The sequence below is a fragment of the Macrobrachium rosenbergii genome, chromosome 37 (assembly GCF_040412425.1).
Source record: "Macrobrachium rosenbergii isolate ZJJX-2024 chromosome 37, ASM4041242v1, whole genome shotgun sequence".
Classification (NCBI taxonomy): domain Eukaryota; kingdom Metazoa; phylum Arthropoda; class Malacostraca; order Decapoda; family Palaemonidae; genus Macrobrachium; species Macrobrachium rosenbergii.
Genome location: NC_089777.1, coordinates 33,221,261 through 33,231,536, shown reverse-complemented (window position 1 = coordinate 33,231,536; position 10,276 = coordinate 33,221,261).

Here is a 10,276-nt window from a genome sequence, read left to right as displayed (position 1 = left end):
GAGTGCAGAAGAATGTGTTAATTATACTTAAAGTCTTGAAAAATTGGTATTTTTACACCTACTTAGTTATCCCCATTTCTAAGCAGGTCAAGATCAGAAGATGCGACACTGGGACTAGAGTTCTAGACATTATGACCACCTAGCCATGATGGCTTGTCTTTCTAAACTGGTCGTAAAGGTAGTGTTATTATTATCATTGTTAGGGAAATAATTTCACATATATAGTGTATGCTTGTAATGTATGCTTGTAACGTATTTGGAAAAAATTACTTGAACTGTGTGCTCTTGATGCAATTTAAGCACATAACTGTGTGTGTGTGTTTTTTTTATTATTATTTATTTAATGGACGTTCGCGATTTTGTGAAACATTCAAGTATGGGCTTCCTGCTTTTCGAATGTTATGTTATAAGTGATAGAAAACAATTATAAAGGCCTTCGATCTATATTTCATGGTGACAAACAATGAACAACACAACTTATTTATGGATCGCTTATCTGACTCATTAAGAATGAAACCCCCGAGAGTCTTATCTATTACTGATCCCATTTCTTACCTCGAGTGTTGAAGGAAGACCAAAGTACGAACCCAAGGACAAAGACTCCGCTTCATCATCGGCCAGGTTTCATACCATACGGGACGAAGATTTTTTCTTTTTGGACTTTGCTATTACGCACACGCGCGCGCGTACACACACGCCCTCCACACACACACACACACACACACACACACACACACACACATATATATATATATATATATATATATATATATATATATATATATATATATATATATATATATATATATATATATATATATATATATATATATATACGCTTATGCCACTTAATAGCGTTTGACAATTCAACTAAGGCCATAGGAAAAGTAAAAGAAAGACGTACCAGGCGCTGTCGTGTTATTCATCATATTTTCAAGGTACAAGTTGATATATATTATTTATGTATATATCTAAATATTTGTCTACACACGTATATAAATGTGTGTGTATATACATATATATATATATATATATATATATATATAGAGAGAGAGAGAGAGAGAGAGAGAGAGAGAGAGAGAGAGAGAGAGAGAGAGAGAGCTTTATAATGAATACTACTGCCAAGGCCAGGTAAGTTTTATTTTACAAGCTTTCGAGGTTTATAAGCTCATCATCAGGCTGAAATTATTGACAAAACATGCAGATCGTTTAAAATAATGAAACTGATTGTCTTACTAAATTGGGTAAAACAAAATGATACAGAAACTGAGAATACAAATTAAATTTAAGATTAAAGCATAATAAAACATAGAATGAATAGAAAGTACGATTGATTGTCTTACTAAAACTTACAAAATGGGTAAAACAAATAAAAAGATTCAAAAACTGAGAGTGCAAATTAGATTCAAGATTAAAACACCTAAAAAAACACAAAGCGAATAGAAAACACAAGCTAAAAATACAAGCATAACAATACCAACATAATAAGAGAAAAAAAATGCAAAGTAAAACTAGAAAATGGAAAGTAAAATGGTTGTTAATCTGCTGCGTACCTTTAAAAATACTAATAATATGATTGCTAATTGTATACAGGACGAGTCGGTATTAACCCGGTATGTTTCCGCCTCTCCGAGGTGCTAGTACTAAACATGGCGGAAGCTCCTTGGGACGCCGTGTTTAGTACTAGCCTCTCGGGAATCAAAGTATTATATACACCCATTTCTATATTGTATGGTTGACAAATTGTATTAATAAACGATATCTTCGTGCGGCCGTCTACTTTACTTAGCATGAGTTTACCCTTAATACCGGACAAGTTGTTACACAGTTTCGGTTTCATCTTTAGAAACAACGACTCTGAGATTAGGAGATCCAGTCTGTCTGAGCAGAGAGACAGTACTTTCAAATCCAGGCCAGTCAATGGAAGGTCTTGTGCTAAGCTGTAAACTGTGCTCTCTTATGGCCGAGTAGTAGTATTAAAGTAGTTTAACCAGACCACTGAGCTGACTTTCAGCCCTCATAGGGCTGCCCCGAAGGATTAGAATAAAATGCCAGGTCTAGGCCAAAGGCCAAGCACTGGGACCAAATAAGCTCAAAAAGGTGGTTTTGAAAGTGGAAACTTTGTTCTAATAGAAGGATCTGTGTCCAAAATTCTGTGTCTGAGCCAATAAGAACTGGCTTCCATGTATAACAGACCACGCTGCGAACAAGTAAACAAACAAATGCCACGAATTAAGGTCTACCGGAAGAGTGGGTGTCTCCCTGAAGTCATCCAACAGTAAAAGGGTTAGTAAAATAACTTGGAACTTAATTTGAGGAAAGCTTTGTTTAAGTATTTCTTGTAACTTAAAACGGCCATAGGAAATACAAAAATTTACGCTGTTCATTATGCTCCCTTATGTTGGAAAACTTCTTACCCCAAAGTACAGCCCTTTCCATGGCTGACAACAAGGTAAGATCGATACGTACTTTTAGCATTCATTTGGTGCACCCGATCAAGCCCAAGAGAAAGAGAAGGTCTGCTCACTTCCCCCAAAATCCCCCATGTAGGCGGAGCTTTGTCCACCTCCTTAGTGCGTCGGCAGGTGAATTGCTGTAATGAGCAGGTACCTCTAAGATACGTCATCGCTTACGTAGTTACCCTAGGTGGATGGCGACTCCACCCAATTGGGTAGACCTTGTCTCTCTTGGCCTTGGACCCGATATGTTCCGACATTACATCTCGGACAAGTATACTTATAAACAACCACAGAACGCATAAAGTTTGGCACAGTGTCTGAATTTAAATAGTGATCCAGTTGTTCTTGGATTCCTTAGAACCAGTTTAGTATTAAGACAACAAAAAGTATTTCTTTAAAATCTGTGTTACTGTTTTTAGAAACTTGTCACCGTTCGTAAATGGTAGAGGAGCATAAAAACTAAGTGTAGGTACTGAAGGTGCCGAAATTTTCGGCTGAAACTTATCCAAGATTTTATTGAGATACAGTACTTTTCGAATAAATCTTTAGATAGCAGTTTCTTTGAGAATATTTTCTAAGCAACCCTACCTCAATATGAAAGGAAAGCCAGTCTAATGAGAGCGAAAAGGCTCTACGTAATAATGAAGAAAAATACTATTTAGCTGAAAATTATGAAAAAAAAACATGAATTATAAAAATTTGAGCCAAGACCAGTATATGTTGGTCTGCGGAAGACAGAAGTGAGGTGCTGGTTGAATCTGGTGATGAACACTTATATTGGGTCTACCAAAAGAATGCTAAAAGTGCGAATCGACCCTCATCGTGGTGTCAGCCATTGAACAGGATGTACTTTGAGTGAGTTTTCGTTAGTAAGGGTGCATACCGAACAGTTTAAGTCTTGCATTTCCTATGAAGATTCTGAAATCGTAGAGCAAGCTGCTGATGAGTTTTAACCTTCAAACAACTGGTTCCATCGCTGAACAGTCAGTCTCCTTCTGACACTCTGTTTATAGCTTAAAGCCCTGTCCACACTAGCGGGCACTGCCCGACAGGCAAACACTGTTCCCATAACCCGTTCCACTATTCTGACTGACCGAGTATGAAGCCAGAACGATGCGATTGTCTGGTAACACTGCTTCAGAAGCGAGAGAAAATATAAACAGCTGGAAGTGCCAGTCGGGCATGCCCGCTAGTGTGGACAGGCCATAAGATATGTCTTCGTTCTTTTGGTGCCTTTCGCGGTCAGTCACTTTTCATAATTTGGGGCGTTAGGCTGATTCTCACTTTGTTTCTATTTTTAATTTCTGTATTTCTAACATAAATGATTTTCGCTGAGTCGTATGTGTTCATTTTAATTGCCACAACTTTAGTATTTTAGCCCTGATGATGAAGCTGTGATTTCAGACGTTGGCTGGAAATAAACTTGAAACATGGCATCACCATCTTTTCGTCCTCCTGTTTGTACTTATGTATGTATATATATATATATATATATATATATATATATATATATATATATATATATATATATATATATATATATATATATATATATATATATATATATATATATATATATATATATATATATATATATATATATATACTGTATGTATATATGTGTGTGTGCGTGCGTGCGTGTGTACTCTGGATGGTTTAGATCAAGTCAGCCTTATGCCATTAGATGTGGAAGGCCGGGTGGTATAACTCAGGGATAAAGAATTAGGTTCGCATTTGCAAAGTCTGTGGTTCGCCCCACTCGCCATTCTTGCAAATTCACGGCGAAACTCTTTTTTTCAGTTAACACAAAATTTGATTTTTACAAAGTCTGCCTTTTTAAGATTTTTAAGTTTCTCCTTTTATCGTCAATAGATGCCGAATCAGGGAAGAATTTTGTCAAGATTAAAGTTCCATAGCCTCGCATTCTTTCCATGCACTTTCACACAGGCCTCATCAAGATCACGTCGACCTTCCTGACTTGAATGCCATAATTCAAGTGCAGAAAAGTAATGATTGTCGGAACGTTAGTACTAGCCTTTTCCCTGATCGTATATTCATTTATAAATAGCTTTATTTGAAAGAGTGAGAGGTAAGGGATGACAGAAGGATAGATAGTATTTCTGAAGTAAATTTCCCGAAAGAGAGAGAAAGTAGTGGCTAGTATTTCTTAAGTAAATTTCGCGAAAGAGAGAGAAACGATGGTTAGTATTTCTTAAGTAAATTTCCTGAAAGAGAGAGAAACGATGGCTAATATTTCTTAAGTAAGTTTCCTGAAAAAGAGAGAAACGGTGGCTAGTATTTCTTAAGTAAATTTCCCGTAAGAGAGAGGAACGATGGCTAGTATTTTTCAAGTAAATTTCCCGAAACCAAGAGAAACGATTGCTAGTATTTCTTAAGTAAATTGCCCGAAAGCGAGAGAAACAATGACTAGTATTTCTCAAGTAAACTTCCTGAAAGAGAGAGAAACAGTGGCTAGTATTTCTTAAGTAAATTTCCCATAAGAGAGAGAGACAGTGGCTAGTATTTCTGAAGTAAATTTCCCGAAAGAGAGAGAAATGATGGCTAGTATTTATTAAGTAAATTTCCCGAAAGAGAGAGAAACGGTGGATAGTATTTCTTAAGTAAATTTCCTGAAAGAGAGAGAAACAGTGGCTAGTATGTCTTAAGTAAATTTACCGAAAGAGAGTGAAATGTTGCTAGTATTAAGTAAATGCCCTGAAAGAGAGAGAAACGATGGCTAGTACATCTTAAGTAAGAGTCCCGAAAGAGAGAGAAACGGTGGCTAGTATTTCCTCGGTAAATTTCACGAAAGAGAGAGAAACGACGGTTAGTATTTCTTAAGTAAATTTCCCGAAAGAGAGAGAAACGATGGTTAGTATTTCTTAAGTAAATTTCCTGAACGCAAGAGAAACGATGGTTAGTGTTTAAGTAAATTTCCCGAAAGAGAGAGAAACGATGTCTAGTATTTCTCAAGTAAACTTCCCATAAGAGAGAGAAACGATGGTTAGTATTTCTTAACTAAATTTCCTGTAAGAGAAACGATGTTTAGTATTTCTTAAGTAAATTTCCCGAAAGACAGTGAAACAGTTGCTAGTATTTCTTAAGTAAATTTCTTGAAAGTGAGAAACGATGGCTAGTATTTCTTAAGTAAATTTCCCGTAAGAGAAATAATGGCTAGTATTTCTTAAGTAAATTTCCCGAAAGAGAGAGAGAAACGATGGCTAGTATTTCTTAAGTAAATTTCCCGAAAGAGAGAGAAACAATGGCTAGTATTTCTTAAGTAAATTTCCCGAAATCGAGAGAAACAATGGCTAGTAATTCTTAAGTAAACTTCCCGAAAGAGAGAAAAACGATGTCTAGTATTTCTTAAGTAAATTTCCCGAAAGAGAGAAACGATGTCTAATATTTCATAAGTAAATTTCCAGAAAGAGAATGAAACGGTGGCTAGCATTTCTTAAGTACATTTCCCGAAAGAGAGAAATGATAGCTAGTAATTCTTAAGTAAATTTCCGAAAGAGAGAGAAATGGTGGCTAGTATTTCTTAAGTACATTTCCCGAGAGAGAGAGAGAGAAACGATGGCTAGTATTTCTTAAGTAAATTTCCCGAAAGAGAGAAGTGGTGGCTAGTATTTCTTAAGTAAATTTCCTGAAATAGAGAGAAACTGTTGCTAGTATTTCTTAAGTAAACTTCTCGAAAGAGAGAGAAACGATGGCTAGTATTTCTTAAGTAAACTTCCCGAAAGCGAGAAAAACGATGGCTAGTATTTCTTAAGTACATTTCCCGAAAGAGAGAGAAACGATGGCTAGTATCTCTTAAGTAAATTTCCGAAAGAGAGAGAAACGATGGCTAGTATTCCTTAAGTACATTTCCCGAAAGAGAGAGAAACGATGGCTAGTATCTCTTAAGTAAATTTCCGAAAGAGAAAGAAACGATGACTAGTATTTCTTAAGTAAATTTCCCGAAAGAGAATGAAACGGTGGCTAGTATTTCTTAAGTAAATTTCCGAAAGAGAGAGAAACGATGGCTAGTATTTCTTAAGTACATTTCCCGAAAGAGAGAGAAACGATGGCTAGTATAATTTTCTCTATATGCTAACAGAGCTTTGAAATGCACTTCGGCTGTTTTTCAGAATTGGAATGAATGAAATTATTTTTTTTAATAGAAAAATATCAGAACGGAATAAAAAAAAAAATTAGCAAGCAAGTGCTAACAAAATCATTATAAATTTCGAAAAAAGAGAACTATAAATTACATTATGGTGGGTATCCAAATATGCTTAAATGCTACTTAGGGTATTCAGGCAAGTAAAACATGCTCCGAAGTTTCTTCGGCGCAATCGAGTTTTCTGTACAGCGCTACATCGTATAGTCAAGGCCACCAAAAACAGATCTATCTTTCGGTGGTCTCGGTATAATGCTGTATGAATCTTTAACCACGGCCCGGTGGTGGCCTATCCTGTATCGTTGCCAGAGGCACGATTATGGCTGGCTTTAACCTCAAATAAAATAAAAACTACTGAGGTTAGAGGGCTGCAATTTGCTGTGTTTGATGATTGGAAGGTGGATGATCAACATACCAATTTGCAGACCTCTAGCCTCAGTAGTTTTTAAGATCTGGGGGCGGACATAAAAAGTGCGGACAGTAAAAAGTGCGTACAGAATAAAGTGCGGACGGCCAGACAAAGCCGGCACAATAGTTTTCCTTTACAGAAAACTAAAATGAGTTTATGACAGTTTCGAAACATCAAGACCTGACTCTAGGAACGTTACTTAACGTCCCGAAGCGCAAAGCAAGGTGTTTTAGCAATCTTAAAAAAATAAAAATTGGGGTATTTTGAACTTTTATATAATTTGGTATCCTTTCGACTTGATTTGATTTTATAAAAATTAAGCTGTCGAACGAAGCACTATGACAGTGAAAAGAGGGAGTTGGACAGCAAGCTAAAGGTCCAAGAATAAAGGAGATGAAGTACAAGGATCAAAAGGTGGAACTGGGAGAAAATCCTATTGTTGCACAAAGAAGTAATAATAGAGAAGTTGGACAGCAAGTTTGAAAAAAGAGGCGGGAATGGAGGTGAAGTAAAACGCTGAAAAATGGATGCAGCTAGGGGCCAAAGGAACTCTGCAGACACCCTTTTGTAACGCCTACAGTGCACCATGAGGTGCACTGACAGCATTAGCCCCCTGCGGAGAATCCTTACGTTTTACTGATATTAACAGACTAAGTGATCTAACTGATTAGGGACACCGCGTTTGAGTGCAAAGAAACCATTTATTTCTTATCATAATGATTTTACAACTAAGTTGGTATCACCCCCCCTCTCTCTCTCTCTCTCTCTCTCTCTCTCTCTCTCTCTCTCTCTCTCTCTCTCTCTCTCTTTCTCTCTCAGAGAGACGAAAACTTAAATGAAAAAGCATGTCTTTTCTTGTGTAAACGTAAACAAGAGATATCGAAATGATCTTGAGTGGAATCCTTAGGAAAACAGTTATTTTCTCTCTCTCTCTCTCTCTCTCTCTCTCTCTCTCTCTCTCTCTCTGTGAGCTTGAAAGTTGAACAAACGGAATTCTTTGCATAGTTATAATAAAAATAACAGCCTAATGTGTCTTCATTTAACATTTCTCTCCCCAGTGCCTGTCAGTCCTGGCCAGTTTTGACCAAAGTGGCTTTCCGTCCATCGTCCCAAGGACGTTAAAATGATCCGAGGTAGCCTTGACCGTTTGATGAAGCAGATACATATGAATTTTTATCGGCATTTTTAAAAAACGAACTGGTTCATTTCGTGCAAGATCAGCACGTTTTGATGAATTTTTAAACAGCATTTTTAATATACGAGGGGAAATGATGCAACATGGTACCTTTTCCAAAGGGCTACGCAAGTGCTGATTGTAGCAATTACGGGTCCATTTCCGTCCTTCCAGAGTCTCTGAGGTGATAGAAAAATTGATCTTTAAGCCCTTGTATTGTGTAAGTAACTTAACCCTGACATTTGCTTCCTGGTTACAAGTATCTATACAGGAAACAATCAAGTACTGTGAATGTCTCTTGAGATCCAAGAAGTTATATCGACGAAATAAAAAAAAAAAAACTGGGCCAAAGGTCTAAGTCCAGACTCGTTCACACGCAGTATTATTTTACGGCTTTAATGCAGTCTTTATAAATAATCTTACTTTTTAAGTCAGTAACTTTTATTATTATTTACAGTGTTTGATCATAATACTAATAAAACACCAATTAGGGATTGAAGACTATAATGCAACGATGATTTTTCAGTTGACTAATTTGGTCAGAATTCGTCCAGCCATGGCAAGAATATTTCCTGAATGATGTCTGCCTAGATGACTTAAATCCTGAGACATTTTTTCACATATCAAGTGAATATTCTATGTATCACTGCAACTAATTTTCATGTAATTCCCATTTTTTGGATTCTAATTAAGAAAGGCTCATGAATGGACTATCATAAAAATTATGACTTTATAATATATTAGCGTGGCCATACCGCCAAAAATAACGGTGACGAGAGTTAGAGTCGATGTGGCGAGACCCTACCGTAGAGACGTTACGTATCATCCATGTGCCCAAAAGAAAAGACTTAGTCTACATGCTGAAGGGGGGACCAGTTAAAAAAGACGGGCTACATTTTGACATACAGAGAAGTAGAGGAAATAAAACTGTTTCGACTTTGATGATCATATCACTCAATGAAGCGACCACCCAAAAGTAAGACTGAAAATGCAAATAATGCGATTCATATTTTTTCATGACATTTATATACTTTTCCCCCTTTTTATGGTAAACAGTATGTTAGCATTAAATGGGAATTTTGCTCCCTTATCGAAAAAGCCGTAAGCAGACCTTTCATGTGATACATGGTATCTTTTTAGTTTTATTTCATGCGAACACATAAGAGTAATGTTATTGTATGGGGATACCTCCGCCTATTTTTTTCTTTATGACTTTAACGGATATTGTCAACGGATATTAAGAATTACAATACTGCTAATTTTGCGTTCCCCGTAGGGGGCTAGTGCCGTCAGTGCACCTCACGTGGTGCACTGTAGGCATTACCTAAGGTTCTTTGCAGCGTGCCTTCGGACCTTAGCTGCAACCCCTTTCGTTCCTTTTATTGTACCTTCTTCATATTCTCTTTCTTCCATCTTACTTTCCACCCTCTCCTAACAATTGATTCATAGTGCAACTGCGAGGTTTTCCTCCTGTTGCACCTTTCAAACCTTTTAAGCGTTTCAACGCTGAATGACCTCACAGGCCCCAGTGCTTGGCCTTTGGCCTAAATTCTACATTCAGTTCAGTTCATTTCAATTCTGCGTTTGCTTACTATTTAAACCATATGTAAGGTGAATAAGACCACAAAGACTAGCTGATTTTCCTTTTTGAATTTTTAAAACGAGAGCTCAAAGAAGACGACGAATCCTGGCTTCGTGATAAAGTAACCACACTTATCTAACGATGGCGGTTGATCAGCCGAGCTAGTCCCGAAGGATCAGGTTATTCCTTAATTTGTCTTTTCAAAATGAAAATTCCACCAAAGAAGTATTGATTTGAAATTCCCCAATAAAAAAAAACTTAAATGTCAGTTTTTAGGTCTGAAATATGTTGATTTTCGTGGTGGTCGCCCTTAAAAAAAAAAAAATAAAAAAAAAAAAACTTTCTGCATACATATTTAAATGGTTACACATGTCTGGCGAGATATAGTGCTGAAAGACAACTTTATATTCTTTATTAGTTTTTCCAGTGAGGAATTTTACATCAATAACGATCTGAAATGATTTGGCAGGATGATTATGCTGAGTCCACA